This window comes from Rattus norvegicus, chromosome 5 (assembly GCF_021556685.1).
Source record: "Rattus norvegicus strain SHRSP/BbbUtx chromosome 5, alternate assembly SHRSP_T2T, whole genome shotgun sequence".
In the NCBI taxonomy this organism is placed as follows: domain Eukaryota; kingdom Metazoa; phylum Chordata; class Mammalia; order Rodentia; family Muridae; genus Rattus; species Rattus norvegicus.
Window position 1 is genome coordinate 105,270,432 of NC_141538.1, and position 19,427 is coordinate 105,289,858.

The 19,427-nt window shown below is 42.3% G+C and overlaps 1 pseudogene; it reads left to right on the forward strand.

Moving 5' to 3' along the window:
* The first annotated feature begins 5,333 nt into the window (after nucleotides 1-5,333).
* Ppia-ps11 (peptidylprolyl isomerase A, pseudogene 11) lies at nucleotides 5,334-5,663 on the forward strand (annotated as a pseudogene).
* Nucleotides 5,664-19,427: the final 13,764 nt, after the last annotated feature.

Genomic DNA, 19,427 nt, shown 5'->3' on the forward strand with positions numbered 1-19,427 from the left:
CAAGCAGAATATAACACTTTAGTATAGCTAGGGTCAGACAAGAGGCATGCTGGGAAATGCACCAAAATGACCCTGGAGAATTGAGCGCTACAGACAGCTTTCTTGGAATAAGGGAGAGATATCAGTAAAAGGCAATGTTTCCTAAGCGGAAACCTTAGATTTTTGTGCCGACAGCTTTCACAGGAGCCCAATTTGCATTCAGGCATTTACTTTGTTTGTGTGAATTCAGACATTTATAAGAACAGAAAATGCTTTCTCCACTTATTCTGTTACTTCCTTTTGTTTGCCTTCTTCACCAATCAAATGTTGAAGAATTTTGTTTCCTTTTTTTTTAATTTAAACCAAACATGAAGCGTTTGATGTCATTCCTTAAAACCAAGCCTTTGTGAGTGTTCTAAAGACTTTAACATACTATGTAAGAGTGGTATAGAAATGGGGCTGACAGCCAGAGCATCCCAATGACTTGAGCATATGACCTCAGGGACACAGCTGAGGCAGAGAAGGGAGCTTTTTAGACCATGCTACCATCATGGCTTAGCTCCCCAAGTCCCATAGGCACAACCAAACCCTGACAGAAAACAGTCTGTGGAATGTGATTCCTGCCTTAGAGGTGAGAGATGGATAAAGACAGTGGAGCACGTGATGGGGCTCTGTTTCTCCAAGATGCACCTGTTCATTTGAACTGATAACTGAAGAGCGAGCCGGAAGTCACAAATGGAGTTTATGTGCTGCTCAGTTCAGAATGAAATATTAGCTAATATGGTTTTAACTTTTCCACATTTATTTCATTTTAATATGTATGTATGTGTACATGCATATATATATGTATGCATGTATGTGTACATACATATGTATGTATGTGTGTATGTGTATGTATGTATGTATGTATGTATGTATGTATGTATGTATGTATATAAGTTTAAGTACTTATATAGGAGGGTTAGAGGTCAACCTCCAGTACCATTCGTGGGTATCTTCTCGGCAGGGGCAATGTCTCTCATTGGTCTGGAGCTTACCAGTTAAGCTGGGCTAGTCCCAGGGTTCCTCCTGCCTCTGCCTCTCCAGTGCTAGGATTGCAGGTGAACACTTGGCATTTTACATGGATTTGAGGGGGGATCCAGGATCTCATTTTTGAACACTTTAACAGTGTGGTGTTCTGTGTGAGCATATGTTTGTCATTTGCTTATAACAGCACTGAGATTTCTAAAGTTTTATAACTGTATCTTAGGAAGCTGAGCTGCCCTGTGTTTGTAATCTCTTGGAAAAGTCACTATAAAAAGTTTAGACCTGCAGCAGTTAGTGGAATCGATCAGCTTGTGCATTAGGGAGAACTTGTCAATTGAGCACATCCTTCCATTAAAGGGATGACCCCTGTGGAGCTGTTAGAAACGTCTTTAGTTTAAGAACATTAAAAACAGTTGTCATCAAAAAAGAAAAAAAAATCATTGCTCTTTTTTTCTTTTCAAAAGGTTCTTTAACCCTAACTTTGGGTATTTAAAATATTTTCTAAAATGAGAAGGTTCAAGAAATGGTTTAATGAACTTTCTGCACAGGACTCACATCAGTGCTATCAATATGAAACTTGTGATTTAATTAGGATCATACAAACACACACACAGAGAGAGAGAGAGAGAGAGAGAGAGACAGAGAGAGAGAGACAGAGAGACAGAGAGACAGAGAGACACAGAGAGAGACAGAGAGAGACAGAGACAGAGACACAGAGAGACACAGGGAGACACACAGAGAAACACAGAGAGAGAGAGAGACAAAGACAGAGACAGAGAGAACCCCTATCAACATATTCAGTCAATGGACTACATTCACAGGGGAGCCGATGGCAGAGTTGTACCCTGAAAGCTGGTAATGTTTCACTTTGTGTCTAAGGCAGCAGATAGACATACCAGCACAAAAGCCTCAGGTAGGGGAGTCCCCTCTTAAATCACCCTTTTGCTCTATTCACATCTTTTATTGATTGGACAGGGTCCATTAGGGAGGGCAATCTGCTTTACCCAGTCTACTAATTCAAATGTAAGTCTTGTCGAGAAGTAAACACACAGACAGTCTCGGGTAATGTTTAGGTCATCGCTCCACAGACCACTCAAGTGGATGCATAGAATTAACCATTCCGGCTTTATAATACTAATAACATTCAATCCTGCATTAAGTTCTATCTGTTTGGGATAAGCCTCTTGAGAACTGGGGTATTTGTTAGAAACTGTAAATCCTCCTCATTGTTGATTTAGTAGTTCTATCAAAACTCCCTTTGTGGGAAGAAAGATGTTGAAAGATTAAAAGTACTTGCTGCTCCTTCAGAGGACCCAAGTTCAAGTCCTAGCACCTATGTGATCTAGGGATCTGATATAACATTCTGGTCTCTGCCGGCGGTGCGTGCTTGCAGAGCATACAAATGCATGCAAGCAAAACACTCATCCGTAACACATTAAAATCTTAAAACAAAACACTTTTACATATGTTTCAATCACTGGTCCTAATAATAAAAGCTTGACTGAGAATATCTATTTATCATCTACCTATCACCTATCTGCTATCTACCTATCACCTCTCTGGATCTAAGTTCTGGACTTTTACAAAGAAAGGTGGAAGTAGACCCTGTCATCAGAGAGCTGTTTCGTACTGTCATGAGGCTTTCAAGTTGACAAGATCTGGTTTTGTTACCTTCCTGTCAACTAATGGACTTCACAAGAGAACTACTCCATGACTAAAACAGAGCCCCTCTCTAATCTTATGTTTGAACAGAGATGGTAATATAGGGATTGTATTAACATTTCATTCCCTAAACAACTATAAGGCACAAGTTTCCCCTCTACAAACCCCTATCCTATCCCCTCTCCCCCTGCTTCTATAGGGGTGCTCCCCCACTCCCCCACCCACTCTCACCTCCCTGCCCTAGCCTTCACAGGACCAAGGGCCTCTCCTCCCATTGATATATGACAAGACCACCCTCTGCTACATATGTAGCTAAAGCTGTGGGTCCCTCCATGTATACTCTTTGGTTCGTGGTTTAGGATCTGGGAGCTCTGGGGGATTTGTTGGTTGATATTGTTGTTATTCCTATGGGGATGCAAACCCCTTCAGCTCCTCCAGTCCTTTCCCTAATTTCTCCTTTGGGGTCCCTGTGCTCAGTTCAATGATTGGCTGTGAGCATCCACATCTGTATCTGTAAGGCTCTGGCAAATCCCCTTAGGAGACATTCATGTCGGGCTCCTGTCAGCAAGCACTTCTTGGTATCAACATAGTGACTGGGTTTTGTGGCTGCATATGGGATGAATCCCCAGGTGGGACAGTCTCTGGATGGCCTTTCCTTCAGTTTCTGCTCCATACTTTGTCCCCATATTTCCTTTAGACAGGAGCAATACTAAGTTAAAATTTGGCGATGAGTGGTTGGCCCCACCCCTCAACCGGGGGCCTTGCCTCACCTCTGGATATGGTCTCTGCAGGTTCTCCCTCCCCTTTGTTGGGCATTTCAGCTAATCTCATCACTGTTAAGTTCTGGGACCCTCTTGCTTTCCTAGCATCTGGGAGTTTCTGATAGCTACATCCAGTTCCCCATCCCCATTGCTACACACCTCTATTCAATTTCCTCTGTATATCACCCCTGTCTCCTTCCATACCTGATCCTGCTCCCTTTTCCTCCTTCCCTCCTCTCTTCCTCCCAAGTCCCTGCCACCCTCTACCGCCTGTGAGTATCTTGTTCCCCCTTCTAAGAAGGACTGAAGCATCTGCACGTTGGTCTTCCTTCTTCTTGAATGTCATGTGGTCTGTGTGTTATACTGTGAACATTAGGAGCTTTTTGACTAGAAATAGAGTATATTTTGGGTTGTTATCTGATAGAATTTTAAAGTCTTCTTTGATAAAATTGTTTTCTAACTTCGTTCCCCATGGTCCTTTGGCCTGACTACTTGCTATGAGTGTCTGAAACACTGTTTAGAGAGGGCAAGTACAGAATGGGCCAACCCCCGGCACTGCCCCCTGAGTCAGCCTTGTAAGTGAGAAAGCTCAGGCGCCCTTTGGTGAGTATTCCTGAGAAATCTTTTCCTTGGGTAACTGAATCTTTCTCCCACAGGACTGAGGCACCTGAGTGATGCAAAGGATGCATGGAAATTCACATTTGGTTTGAAAAAAAAAAAAACAAGGTCTGGAAGTCACACTAGTGTATGATTTGAACATCCTGATGACATGGTTTTACCAACTTAGCCTTTTGAGCCCACCGTACATGACAATCCCTAGGCTTGGGGATGACTTTAAGCAGCAGCCCTGTCCAGCACACACCTGGGCTCCCCTTCTCCTAAGGAGGTTCTGGATCTCGTCCTGTGTTCTTGAGAATGCCTTTCTTTTCTTATGTCTGACTGTTCCTACATAATGTTGCCCAGTCCCTTTGGGAAATTTTGGAGACAGTTACACAAGTATCATCTTTCTAAGTCAGACCATTCAGCTCTTGTGAGATCATCTTAACCTAAAGAAGTTGACTTCCAAGCCAACTTCTGCCCCTTCACCATGTTTCCTGAGCAAAAAGCTAATTGTATACTGACCTCTTACATGCAAGGAAGGGGACTTTGTGGACCTGCAGGGGTCCTTTGGACATGAACACAATTCTTCAGTTAACACACAGCTTTTATGAAAAAAGTAAAAAAAAAATAATAAATAAACCTTTGTGAGAAATCCATCCTTCTTACCAAAAAGACAAGGCCGTTTGTCTCACATAGGAGTTGTCTTCTTGTCTGTACTCCAGTGTTTAGTAAGCAATGTGTATTTGGTTGTGTGACTTTATACAACATTTTGGTTCTACTTGCTTTTTCCTTTTGAAAACCTTAAAGAATTACTTAAAATCATCATTTTTGCACAGTAAAATACTGAATAGAGATAAATAGCAAATATTTCCTAACATAAAGGAAAAGTTACTAGGCTGTTTTTGTTTTTATGAGTCCTGGAAGATGTCTTTGCGCACAGCCTTTCTTTTTATATCATTGGATAATAAGAAAAGTTCTGAATTTCAAAATAAAAGAGGAACTTATCATGATTTAGAGTTTTTAAAATTATTTTACCGTGGAAAAATATTATTAGGGCAATATTTTGATTTGTTCAAAAGTGATGATAAATTTCTCATAATTCAGCAGATACCGCTGTCAATTTTCACCACTTGCTGCAGCCATGGTCAACCCCACCCTGTACTTTGATATCATGACTGATGGCAAGCCCTGGGGCCGCTTCTCCTTCGAACCATTTGCAGACAAAGTTCCAAAGACAGCAGAAAACTTCCAGGCTCTGAGCACTAGAGAGAAAGGATTTAGCTATCAGGGTTTCTCTTTTCACAGAATTACCCAGTATTCATGTGCCAGGGTGGTAACGTCACACACCATAATGGCACTGGTGGCTGGTCTACCTACGGACAGAAGTTTGAGGGGGAGAACTTCATCCTGAAGCATACAGGTCCTGGCATCTTGTCCATGGCAAATGCTGGACCAAACACAAACGGTTCCCAGTTTTTTATCTGCACTGCCAAGACTGAATGGCTCGATGGCAGGCATGTGGTCTCTGGGAAGATGAAAGACGGCATGGACATTGTGGAAGCCGTGGAGTACAGGAACGGTAGGACCAGCAAGACGATCACCGTGTCTGACGTGAACAACTCTAATTTCTTTTGAATTGCAGGCATTTTACCCACCAAACCACTCCTTCTGTAGCTTAGGAGAGCGCCCCCACCCCATATGCTCACAGTGTCCTGTAATTCCTGCTCGCACTGAAGTTCTTTGCTGGATTGAAAGTTAAGTTTATGATTATGAATAAAAACTAAATAAGAACTGAATAAAAAATTTCTCATAATTCGAACTATCCTATATTGTTTTAAGAATTAAACTAATTACCATTACTTTCATAACTTCTCTAAAATTTAAATTATTTGTATGTGTATATATTAAATTAAATAAAATAATACTCAGTGTTTAAAATGTTTAATTATTAAAATGTACAAAGTTTTAAATAAACATTGCAGCAATAGTTAAATTGTACTTTCCAGACCCTTTATTTAATTTTTGATTATATGTGGATGATTAATTGTATTTAGAAAGTAACTTTAACTATATGACCAGTCATGAAGTACATTTAGATGAGATACAAGACAAACAAAAGAGGTAACTTAATACTTATTTCTTATATTATTGTTGTTGTTGTTACTATTATCATTATTTATTCATGTGGTAGGGTGTGCATGTGCCTCTCCATGCACATGTAGAGGCCCAAAGATAACTTTGTGGAGTTGGTTCTCTCCCCTCATATTTATATGGGTTCTGGGGCCAAGCCCAGGACACCAGTCTTGAACTGCAAGAGCCCTTGTCCATTCGTCATCTTAAGATTACAATAAACTAAAATAGAAATGACTTTAGACAACATAATAATGTCTTTGGACAATATGAGTAACGAATTTGCCTTGAGATGGGGTTAGCTTTATCCTTGCCTCTTTCCTCCCCAGAACCCCAAAACTCCAGCTCAAACAGGGAAAACATTAGGCAGAGCCAGGTGACAAGAGAGCCAGGTGGCAAGAGAGTTTCTGCCATGGTGACCAGAAATGAGCCCGAGGTTGTCACACCCAAAAGAGGACCATAATTTAATGTCTGACTACATGTTATCTAGGTGGGATTTTGGGACAGCAAGGGGATGAGGGGCTCGGAGTGTAGCACAGCTGATGTGCAGTGTGCTTGCCTAGCATTCGTAGGCTCTGAGGGTCAGTCCTGGGCCCTGAAAAATGGGGGTGAGATATTAGGTACTAAGCAAGGAAATTTAAAACACCTGAATAAATTAGTAGTAGTGATAACAATGTATCAATACTGATTCACTGAGCCTAACAGATGCTTTATACTGCAACCCAAACCCGTTTCCCTAAAAGTGGAATGCTTGAACAAGCACCCTGCTACCCTTGTTGAGCTATCTGGACTTTCTCGGGAGGGCAGCAAGCATTCAACTGTGCACGTGTTCCTGGCAGGCTCTTTTTGGAGAGCACAACCAAGACCCTGATTGAATCAAATGGCCATTGCCTATTCATGCATCGGGAGAGGTGAGCCTCAGGTGTGAGTTTGCTCAGTGTAGTTCTTGATTTTTCTTTGTGCCTCAGTGTTTGTTTTGAAATTTCTCAGCTTCTCCTCCCAACACAACACACAAAACAAATAACTTGTTAGATGGCATAGGTTTTCCAAAAAGACTAAGTATTTCTCGAATTGACCTCAAGATGGCAGACTTGAATAAAAGATATTTCCATTCGAAAGTCCAGTGCTTCTCAGATGCTCTCTCTGAAGTTGGGATTAAAAATCAGTTTCACTATGTCTTTGGGGTTTTAAAACGACACATGCAAACTTCTTTTACGTTGCCTTCCTTGATAGTTTCTTACAAGGACAAAACTTACTCAAATTTCCTCCTAGGACATAGAAGCCAGTTGTAAAGATCAAAAGGCCTCTGAAAATGGAAGGAAATGGGAAAACTCATTGATCAGACGCTGTGGTAACTAACGCAGAGACTCTTGGGAGAGCTTGCTGATGCCGTCAGCTTCCATGAGACCTCGTGCTTAGGAAAAGACCTCACAGCACGGTCGTAGCTGACTGGAATGCATCCACAATGATGTCATGGTGAGGATTTCTCTTGGATGCTTTTACATCTTGTGCTGTGAACATCACTAAAAAAATAATTGACACAGAACTCTTGCCAGTGACTTGCAGGCAACAGCGTCTGAAGAGTCCCCAGTTAAGGAAAACACTTCTCTTATTCAACTTTTTTAAAAAAAATAAGCCATATACTTATTGCCTTTCTTCGTGTAGTTTTGTCAGGAAAAGAAGCAAAAGCCAATAGTTAATAGACCATTTCAAATTCAGATCTAATTCTGCTTGTCCTGGTCTTGTCTGAATCACTTTCTGTAGAATAGGGATTATGGTATTTCTGGGAGTTGCATCTGAGAAAAGATGAAGGACACACACACACACACACACACACACACACACACACACACACACACAGTGCAGTTACACCTAAGACTCTGTAACCACAGTATCTGTGTGGGCTGACAATGAGGAAAAGAGACACTAGAGAAGAAAGATGAATCTGCTTAGGCTGGTTACTAGCATCAAAATCGACACAAGATTCAGAAGAAATATGAGAAAATGCCCAATTATCATCTAGGCCTCACGAAGTGTTTACTCAGAAGCAGCTGAATGCAGCTGCCCTCTGTCCACAAACACTCTGAGTAGAGATCAATTGGCTCATTGTTTTGGTCAAACCCCAAAACACAAAACCCTAATATCTAAAGCCACGTAGTCAGAGAAAGACAGTCGACTTTTGTTATGGAGAGCGAACTGAGTGGGCTCTGCAGGAAATTAGGAGTGCCTCCTCTTTCCTGAGTTGTATCAGTTTTAGAAGACTCACTCACTACAGGAGTTAGCATTCAAAACAACCCTTTCATCAACCCAACCCTCCCTTCCATGAGCGTTCCTTCTGCTGCTGGTGGCATTGCTGCTTTTCATTGTTGGCTCATGCTCCTGAGTACCAAACTTCAAGCCCAGGAAGATAGGGAAGGGCCAATTCCAGCAAAAAAAACAAGCGTCGCTGACGCCAGTGAACACTGGAGGGCAGTAACACACAGAACAAATCACCTCTCTCCTTTAACCGCTTAATGAAATGAATTAATCAGGGGTTTCTCCAGTCCTCCATGTTGAAGATTATTTCCCCCATAGTTTCTACTGTTCGAGCCGAGACATGGGCTCCATTTGGCCTCACTTCATGGTGGAATGATCAAAAGCTGTGTTCCCCTATATTTGTGTCCTCAAGTCGTAACATCCCGCTTTGAGAGCTGTTGGATAGACCCGCTTGGGACTTGTTCAGACTGTTTTCCTGGCTATTGGGATGAGGCACTGGCAGATCTTTCGGAGTTGCGCTCACCTTGAGACAATTGAGGGGAAGCACTGTGGGGGTGGGGTGCGGTGGGGTAATGAGAAGAAGCACTCTGTGAGGGAGAAGTGAAGAGACCTGGGGCCCTGTGGTGCCAGAACAGACGGAGCACAAGAGAGGCCGGAATTGGCCATCCTCCAGACGGAAGTCAACGTGAGTCCCGGTACGGGGCCAAATGCAGCAGAACACACAAGAGCGTCTGAGAACTGGGTTTCCAACCATAGACCAACCTGGAATGTTTCAGCTCAAGTACCACAGCCATCAATCACTCTGGGGACTTAGGACAGGGAAGGGCACTAAATTCCAATCCCCAAACAGGAGATTATCACAACATTCCAACTTTGTAACCGAAAGTTACAAGCTTTTACAGAGCAAAGATGAGACGGAATTGACAAAGATCTGATGGTGCTCAAAAATATGTATAAATATGTACAATTCTACCCTGGGTAAATATGTACAATTCTACCCTGGGAATTAGTTACATAATAGTCGTTGGTGGTACAGGGCTCCTGCTGGAATCAGGCATTGTTAAAACTCATTCAGTCCTTGTGGATGAACGTACCATGTACCACAATAGTCCATATTTTACAGATCGAGCACTTGGGGCAAAAGATGCTAAATGACTCTACTAGGGACTCCCTGGCTGTAAGCACCTGAGATTGAGCCCAGGCATCTGCTCTTTACAGAATGAGAAACATGACCTTTTTTCTGGAATGAAAGGAAACTTTTTGAGTTTTAGTACCTGGGTTTGCTGTTAAGTCGTTTGAACACCGGCATTGTGTGTTCGCAGGAGGAAAGACGCTGTTTTACAATTAGTTAAGGGATGTGACATCCATGCTGGGGTTTTACTTGTATCTCAACTTCACCTCCTGATGACAGAAACGGTTTTAACCTTTGTACACCCTTCAGTAGAAATCAAACATCCCTGGTGGGAGAGCTCATCTTTCCGATCTTTTTAGCATTGGAGTTATCTGGCATGGAATCTAAACAAAGAATGTGTTCAATAAATATTTGCCAGCTGTTTGAGCAGCTTCATTAAATATTTTTGCTTGAGTAACTCTTCATTTTGGGTGAAAGTACATTTACCAGAAGTGCTTGTTGTACTATGGATCATAGTGGGAAAGCAAATGTTGTGATGTTTTTAAAGAAGAGAAAATTTATAAGATATATTTTATAAATTTATAAAGAATCATTGATGGTTTCCTAGTAAGTCTATGTACTTAACAGAATTATGAATGACAAATTCAATCTTCCCAATAGCCCAAGCACTGGCATAATTACCTTTTGTCAGCTCTCCAGAAAGTCTTACTTCTTACTTTTCGCAGATGAGGAGGCTAAACTTCAGAGTTCTCGTAACTTCCCATACTGGGCAGAATTGGGAGGTGTTTGGCTCCAAAACCCCTCTTCTTTCTGTGATACATTATCAAATCAAGAATCCATGCTAGCTATGTATAGAGGTTGACAATTGCAATACAAGCACTCAGAGGAGGAGGCAGGAAGATCATGAGTTCAAGGCCAGTCTAGGCTACATAGTGAGACTATCTCCCAAAAGCCCCCTCCCTGAAATGCATTCTGCAGCCATGGGATTTTACTTGGGGCTTGAAACATTGTGGTTTATTTTCTTACATAAAAGATACTGTGGAGGTTCCTGGCTGCTGGCCTAAGGGCTTGGAGAAGCCCTCACCATTGCTAAGAGATTTTCTTGGCCTTCTTTTCATAGTGGTAAGAGTGAAGAAAGAAGGGAGGTAATATTTGCCCAAATCCAGAAACTTTCCTGGGAACTCCATGGCAGATTTCCCTTTACATCCGATTGGTCAAGCAATGCTGAGGAAGAAGGCTTGATATAAACCACAGAGCAATGTTTGTACATAGCATTTTGTGGTTCATTGGCAGATTTCCCATAAAGCTCTCTCCGCAGATTCCTGGATTAGCGGCCAAGCTCTCCTCTGGGTTCATCCTCTGAGTTAGACTCTTGGTCACAGTAATGGAGTTTGTGAGTGAGCTGGGCTACCTGCTAGTTACCCTTGGCCCTGCCAACAGAGTCATTTTCAGCCAAAGAGGACCTGCTGTAGCTCAGGGCTGAAAACCATGGGCACTGGCCTTTTCTTCTGTCTGACTTTTGGTGTTCACATACCTTAGAGAGAACATCAGATAGGGAATCAGATGGCTCGTCTTCTATTCCTACTTCACAGCCCACTTGGAGACTTGAGGTACACCCGTAAGACCCCTAGGCTTTTTGGGTTTTGGGTTTTGGTGATAGTTTTCTTTCCCGTTTGTTTAGGTTACAGCATGTACCAATCAGCACTCTGTAATTATAGAAATTTTACATGCAATGAAGGCTTTTTACTGTCACTTGGTCCTATAGTGCCATCAGATGGAGTGACTGTGTCAACTCTTGGGTTACAGGCTAGAGATCCCCAGGGTGGGGCTGTGCTCTTCCTCCCTCCGCCTCCTCAGAAGTGATACAATAGTGCATTCCCCTCGTGTTAACGTCCGGCCTCCTCAGAAGTGATACAATAGTGCATTCCCCTAGTGTTAACACGGTGCTGTTGTTCATTGTCCCAGTGAGCCCGCAGTTGTATCAAAGTTTGCCTAGTCTTGTTGTTGCTGTTCAAGGGTCCCATTCACGCTACACTGTATCATCACATCAACTCCTCTCAGGCTCCCTTTCACTGTGAGAGTTTCTAATAGGAATTTAATAAATGTTTATTCAAAGAATGGGAAACCAGAACAATGTATTTAAAAAATGACTAGAAGACACCTCTGCCAACCAAGTTCTGGCCCTTTCCCCTATGTCTAACTGCCTCTGAGGTCGTCACCTGGATATCCACCAGTGCCTCTGAGGAATGGTAGCTCTGGTTCTGATTCCTGTAGCACTTTCTATTCTGCCTCTACCATCTCACTGTTCCAGCCCCAAAGAATCGAACTCTGAATTTCTATTCATCTCTTTACTTCTCATTCTCAACATAGAATCATTTTGGAAAGTCTCTATTCTACTGAGCTCCTCAGACAGGAGGTCAATATCAGTATCCTAGTTGGGGTCACTACTGTTGCGATGAAGTAGCATGACCAAAAGCAACTTAAAATAAAGAGTTTATCTGGATTGCATATCCTGAACCATCGTCCGCTAAGGCAAGCCATGGCAGGAACTCAGACTGGAAGGAAATTTGGAGGCAGGCGCTGAAACACAGCCACTGAGGATGCTGTTTACTGGCTTGGTCCTCATGGCTTGTTCATCCTGCTCACTTGTAGAGCCCAGGACCACCAGCTCTAGTGTGGCACCACTCACAATGGGCTGGGTCCTTCCACATTAATCATTAATTTAAAAATTCCCTACAGACATGCCTACATCCTGATTTTAGGGAGGCATTGTTCAGTCTAGGTTCCCTCCTCTCAGATGAGGTTAACTTGTATCAAGTTGGCATAAACCTTGACACACTCAGCTAGGACACTCAGTCTCTAATGATTGCAAGGAGCTCTTGGTTGTGAGGCTCGGCTCACTGCTCTTCCCTCCCTGTCTGTACTGGTGTGGTCCCTCCTCCTTTCTCTCACTGTGTTGCTTTAATCAGGATCTCACTCCAGAGGTAGAGTTAGATGGTGTCAAGACAGTTGCTGTCTCGGGTCTCCCTGCCTGTGTGGTCTTGATGTACGTAACCATAGCCAGTAGCATATTTGAGAATTCCTACTCCCAAGAGCTATCAGGTGTGTCTAGCCTCTGACCCTGAGCTGCATGCAGCCAGATGCAACGGAAGCTTGGGATGGATAAGGTCAGGATAAATCTCTAGACTTACTTAAAATATTGAGACCTTTTTCTCAAGCATGAACTTTGATTTAATAATACCCTGTCACAATGTTGTCAAAGGCACTGGGGCTAGCCTGCATGGGTTACACAGTAACAGTGAATCTTCTAATTAAGAACCAAAAGTTAAACACTAGGGTAAAGAATCTTTCTCACTCTCACCATCTTTAGATGTATCTGTTTGTTTATTTATGTGTTTGCATGCATTCTCACAGAATAGCTGGTGTGTGGAGGTCAGGGGACAATGGCTGGAGTCAGTTCCCTCCTTCCACCATGTAGTAAGCAGGATCAAATTCAGGTCGTCAGACTTGGTGGCAGGTACCTTTACCCCCTGAGTCATCTGGTCAGAAGCCAAATTGCACTGTTTTTAAACCTTCATCTTTATCGAGATAAAATTCATCTACCACTTAAGCTATTAATTTAACACAGACAATTCAGACTTTTCACATGATAATTTCTGAACCTTCAGTGACCTTTAGTGGAACTTTTGACCTCTTGTCTAAAATGGCTTATGAGTTAGCAGTCGCTGTCCTTCTCTTCTGCTCTTTTTGTTGCCTTGTGTCCTCAGTTCTAGGATATGACTAACCTTTCTGCTTCACATATCTGGCTACTCTGGACATTGTACAAATGTAAAATATCTGCTTGATAATGACTAGCTTCTTCTTAGCATAATAACAGAGTTTTGTTCATATTATAGCATATATTACTGACTTGTTCTTTTTATTGCTGAGTAATACTCTGTTTCTGTGGATAGATTACTAGTGATAGATAGTTGGGCTTTTTCAGTACTGTCAATCATACTACTTTGATGTACAAGTTTCACATGGACTGGTTTTCATCTCTCTTGGGTAAGTACACATGATGTTCAGTAATCGTATTGGTGGGATGCTTGAGAATTATATGATAATTGCTTGATGAGCTTCCAAATTATTTTCCAGACCAGATAAAAACACCTTCAAGTCTTTCTCCCCCTTAAGTTGTAGACTTTTTTGGCATTTAAGGAAAAGGTGATAATGTACTTAGATTTCGGACATGTCAAAAGAATGCAGTTTTATCTTAATTCAAAGTATATGGTACATTATAACATTTTGTGGTGCTGGGAGTTGAACCTATCTTTGGACAAGCAAATGAATCAGGAACACCCCAGTCCTTGTGTGAGCATGTCTAAATCTCCATCATCAGATCTCGAAGGAACTCATATGTCCATCATAGAAGTGGTGTATCTGATGAAACAGACATGTTGGAAGTTACTCTTAGCAGCATGTGATTGCACACCAGACCTCTGTGTCTTCCTCCAGCACATCTATTCTGCTCCTTTCAGAAACTCCGAGATTTGCAATGGCCTGGCTCAGCTTAGCAACGGGTGTAACTGGACATGGGTCTGTGCCTGGAGTTACTGGTTATCACAATTCTGGGTTCAAGCAGCATTTTGCCGATGTTGGAGAGAGACCCCCTGTCACAGTATAGCAGAAAAGGAAGGAGTAGAGGAAACGAATACACACAGAGAGTGGGGGAGGGAAGAGCGAGAACACACCAAGAATAGGACATCTATCTCAGACCAGTTAAGGGGGCAAGAAGAAAAAGAAAAATCTATTTTCATGACATAAGTTTTTGCGACACTGAATACATAAACTATAAAGGCTATAGATGGGGTTTAGTTACATTGGCTTGACTTCGTGCTTTAAAAAAAAGAATGAAAAAGATGTCACTTTAAGCTCGCTCTTTTTTTAGACTACATGTCTCACCTCTAAGGATACTGCAGTCAAGTCCTTATTTTAGCAAAGAGGATAGGAAGTGCTTTTCTAACAGATCTGAAAGTTAAAATAGTACTGGTCCCCTCTCTCTCTCTCTCTCTCTCTCTCTCTCTCTCTCTCTCTCTCTCTCTCTCTCTCTGCTTTTTTCTTAGGAAGAGCTGGGATGCAGTGGACACCATTTCAGAAAACTCTAAACAGAAACAGGACTCTAAAGCACACAGAGTGTGGGAAGCAGCACACAGCTCTGTGAGCAGCACCCGGAATCCTCCAGAGCCTTGATGCTTGCACAGGTAGTGGTAACTCTGTATGGAAGAAGCAGTAAGCTGTTTGCCTAATGGAGACAGCCTATTCCCATTCCCACATTGGCTACATTGTGTTCATACATGTAGGGCTCGAAATGGCAGCTCTTCAGTTTAGAGCAGTGGGGTGGAAATTTAAGGCCCTCTACTTGGGGGTCATTTCTGGTATAGACAAGTTTTTGTCTGACAGATAAACTTTCTGTATATCAGGATGCGTGATCTCCTGCACCAATGTTTGAGCGTGGTGCAGAGGCATCACCTCAGCCCAGTGGTACAATTTCCATGCCGAGATGATCTTGTTACTCCTCAAAGAGGTCTCTCTCCACAACAGCAAAACCTGGACAATGACAATTTAAAAAAAATCCCTCATGAGGAAAGATATCACAATGAGACAGATGAAATTATGCCATGGGGCAGAGAGGATCACCACAGGAGAGACAATAAGAATGAGGGGACAAACAGACCCCCATGTCCTCACATGCATTGTGCACAAACACATACACACACACACACACACACACACACACACACACACACACACACACATTATCCTGGGCAGTTTTTAGATGTTGAAAATCATAAGTTCCCTCAGTCCAGTGTCTGGATCTTTGTGCCAGCAAAGTCCACTGTTGCCCAGTATCTGAGATCTCATAGCCAATGAGGAATGACATGACACTTACCCCTTGTGTGTCTGGTGAGATAAGAACAAACATCTCTCCATCCCAGATAGATACTGACAGAAGATAGAGGAACAATTTCATCTAAGACTGGATTAGTGAACCAATGAGTATTGGGGTTACTAGCAGATCATAGAGGAGGAGTGACAGGAGCATAAACAACTTCAAGGCAGTCACATCACCAAGGAGCACCCCTCAGCATGAGTGACAGCTCATGAAATCTGCATTCCTTGAGTCCTTGTAGGACTTGCTGGTAGCTCTGTTGGCCAGAGTTGCATTTTTTCAGTAGCTATATTGCTTTTATAACTGTCAAGAGGGGCTTTGGGTATTCTGTAAGCTTCTGGAGCTTCCTGAAACTTGCAAGTTGTGTTCATTTTCTAGGTCTTAAGGATGTAATTTCTGATTTGGAAAAAAATTCGGCACAGTACTTTGTTTCTAGTTTAATGCAATAGACTGGACTTTTGTGGTTATCAAGAGAAGGAGAATCCAGTGAGCTATGTGGATGTGGTGGTGGAGTGAGTGTAGTAAGCTCTGTGGGGGTAAGATGGGGTGAAGAGAAAGAAGGCAATGTGCTATATGTGGTAAGAAGACAGAGGGAGCTCTACAGGGTGAGAAGATTCTGTAAAGAGAATGCAGTGATGCCTGTGGTCTGAGGAAATCTATTGGATTGTTCATCCCAAAGCAGGGTAGCCATATGTGTACTGTGATCCTTGGGGGACTCGTACCAGAAGTTTACTGTTGAGAGCACCCCAGTGAGTGGGAAGAGTTTCCTTCCTAGAACTTGGTTATGGGCGGTTCTAACTGGCTATATGGTTCTTTGATAACTCACATTATTTTTTACTTCTCTTAATCTTTAATCACATTCACTCTTTGTAATTGGTTAATGTGACTTCTTACTACATAGAATGTGGTCTATATTCTTAAGGAATTGAAATTCTGAGGGAGAACAAGAACAAGTACACACACAAATGTCACACTCACTGTTGTTTATGGGAAACATAGTCCAAAAAGCTCAATTCAGGGCAGATACTACGGTGACAAGTTTTCTATTTTGGACATACCCTTACTTAATGTAGCACAGAAACACCTAGAGAATTTTTGTCATGCACAAGTTAGATACAAATTGGTCTAATTAAGATTATGTAGATAAGAAGGCCCTGGTATCTTATCCCCATTGTCCTTGGAAAACATTTTGTCGTTTATCTTATGCAGGCCTTGGGCTTTTAGGACACATTATCTGCCAAGTGTCACCACCCATCGCTGCAATAGTGATGTGTCTGCGAGGCTGAGAAGGAGGAAGTCAGAAGGTTAGATCTGCAGAAACTCAGTTCATTTGCCTCACATGGTGTCTTAGTTACTGTGCTATTGCTGTTAGGAGACATGATGACCGAAGAGACTTATAAAATAAGGCATTTAACTGAGGGCTTATGTATAGTTTCAGATATGATCATCATGGTGGGGAACTTGGTGGCCAGTGAGCAGACATGGTTCTGGAGAAGTAACTGAGAGCTCACATTGGATACATAAGTTTCAGGCTGAGAGAAAGACACTAGGCCTGACTTGAGCTTTTGATGCCTCAAAGCCTACCCTCAGTGACATTCCTCCTCCAATAAAGGTACACCTACTCCGACAAGACCACACCTCCTAATCCTTCCAAAACGATTTCACTATCTGGGAGCCCAGCATTGAAACATGTGAGCATGTGGAGAGCATCCTCATCCAAACCAGCACACATGGTTTTCTTTTAAAATTTATTATTGCTTTTGATTTTCAGATGATATTACATCACTTCTCCCCTTCCATTTATTTCCTTCAACCCTTCCCATATAACCTTATTACTGTCCTCCAAATTTTATGGCCTTTTTCCCATTGATTTTCATTGGAATACATATATGTATATGTGTAGGTAGATGCATATGTATTAGATATCCTGATCAGTCTACACAGTGTTATTGTGGGTCTATGTTTTCTGGGCTGACCATTTGGTATTGGGTGGATAACCAGTTGACATGCTGTCTCCTGGGGAAGACTATTCCTTCCACCCTCAGCATTCTTTGGTTGCCCACAGTTCTTTACATAGGACTGAGGCCCTGTAGGCTTTTCTCTATGTACTTCAGCACGTCTGTTGCTACTGTCCTTGTTCAGTTGGGGTTTAGGTCATCATGTTGGTGGGACTTTATGAGGGTAGCTCCTGTCATTACTAGGAGACCTGGTCTTACAACAAATTCCTTGATCCTCTGATTCTTGGGTTCTGGAGTTGTTTTTGACTGGGCCCCTCCACTCTGTTTTTTGACTGGGTGTGCTTCTCTATTATGCTCTTTGTCTATGGTTTCCTTGATAGACAGAGATGGCTACTTTTATATGTGGGTCTAAGGACAAATCCTTAGCATGTAGTTAGGGACAGAAGGAGGAGGGAGAAGGGTAAAATAGCTGTAAGGATGTCATGTGGTTTTCTTACAGTCTCTAAGATCCAATCTGTTCGTTAGCTTCGAGAGTCTTTCCGGTTTAGATTTAAATATGTATACGTCAGAAGTAGACTGTGAGGTAGAACAGACTGACCATGTCCTTTAGAAGTCTAAGCTCACATACATATAAACTGAAAATGCCCATGTGCATCCATTAACAAGAGAAGCCCCTGGTAAGACTAAAAGCAAAAAGCTTTCTTTATTGTGTCTGAAGTATCACTTTCGCTGCGTATCACTCAGCACTTACCCAACTACACACTACCATGATTCTCACACAGACCCGCATGCTACAAGCTGGAGTGAGTCCAGATGTTTACACCTTTCCTTACAAAGCACAGCAGTCATCTCAGACCAAGACGATCTATAGACCACGTGCTTTTAGAAGGGCTGTCTTAGTATCTCCCATGTGTCCCTGCCATGCGTCCCTGATGTCCACACCCTGTGAAGGGCTAGAGTTTAATATATTTCTACAGAAAAAGGTCTGGGAGTCTTCCTCCCACACCCAATCTGGTGGTTCCTTCTGCCACATTGCTACAACATTTTCTTTATGTCCATGCCCTCTTCAAGAACACCCACGGCATCCTCTACCCTGGGCTTCTGTGGGTAGCACTGTACAGCTCAACCAACCTACATGAAGGCCACAGTAGAGCTGCTGCTGGCCCCGTGTGGGTCTTCCTCCTGCCTCAGTCATGGAGGTCAGTTAGTTTGCCAGAGTCATCAATGTGACAAAGACCACACTTTACACATTCCTTTTGATTTTTAAAATTGTATTCTTACCTTTGATTTTTTTTCCTATTTTTAAAAATTATTCTTTGAGAATTCCATACACACATCAGTGAAATATGATCATATCTTCTTCCCTGCTTCTTCCTTCAACTCCCATGGATCCCTTAAAAGTCCTCCTGTCCCCAGCTTCCCTGTCTTCTTTTTTATTTGAAGAACTGTATTCTGATTCTAAATGAGAAGAATGGGAATGACAGTAACAAACTGAATATTGTGATATGACTGACTGTCAGTAGCAGTCTCATCTATGAAATTCAGGAGGGAAATAACTGTGCTCCAAACAGCTAAATATTCAAGTCCGAACAAACACAGATACAACAAAAAACAAAACATGAAGGTATGTTTTAACTGCCACATTCATTCTGAAGCCTACTCATCTCCTTCAGCATCCCAATGAAGTACACAGTCTTCTTAGCTAAATAATAAGGTGGCAGAGAGAGAGAGAGAGAGAGAGAGAGAGAGAGAGAGAGAGAGAGAGAGAGAGAGAGAGAGAGAGAACACATGTGTATGCATGTGTGAGCGTGCTGTACTGATGATATCTCAGGTCATCACCCTCATCCAAGAGGCAGTCTTTTGTGCAACTGTGTTGGCAAAGCTGGGTCCATGAAACATCAGATTAGGATTTCTGATGAGCTTTCTGGCAAGCTAGAGAAAGGGCTTTTCCAAGTTGTAGCTACTTTTGGCATAACAGTCGTAGAACTGAA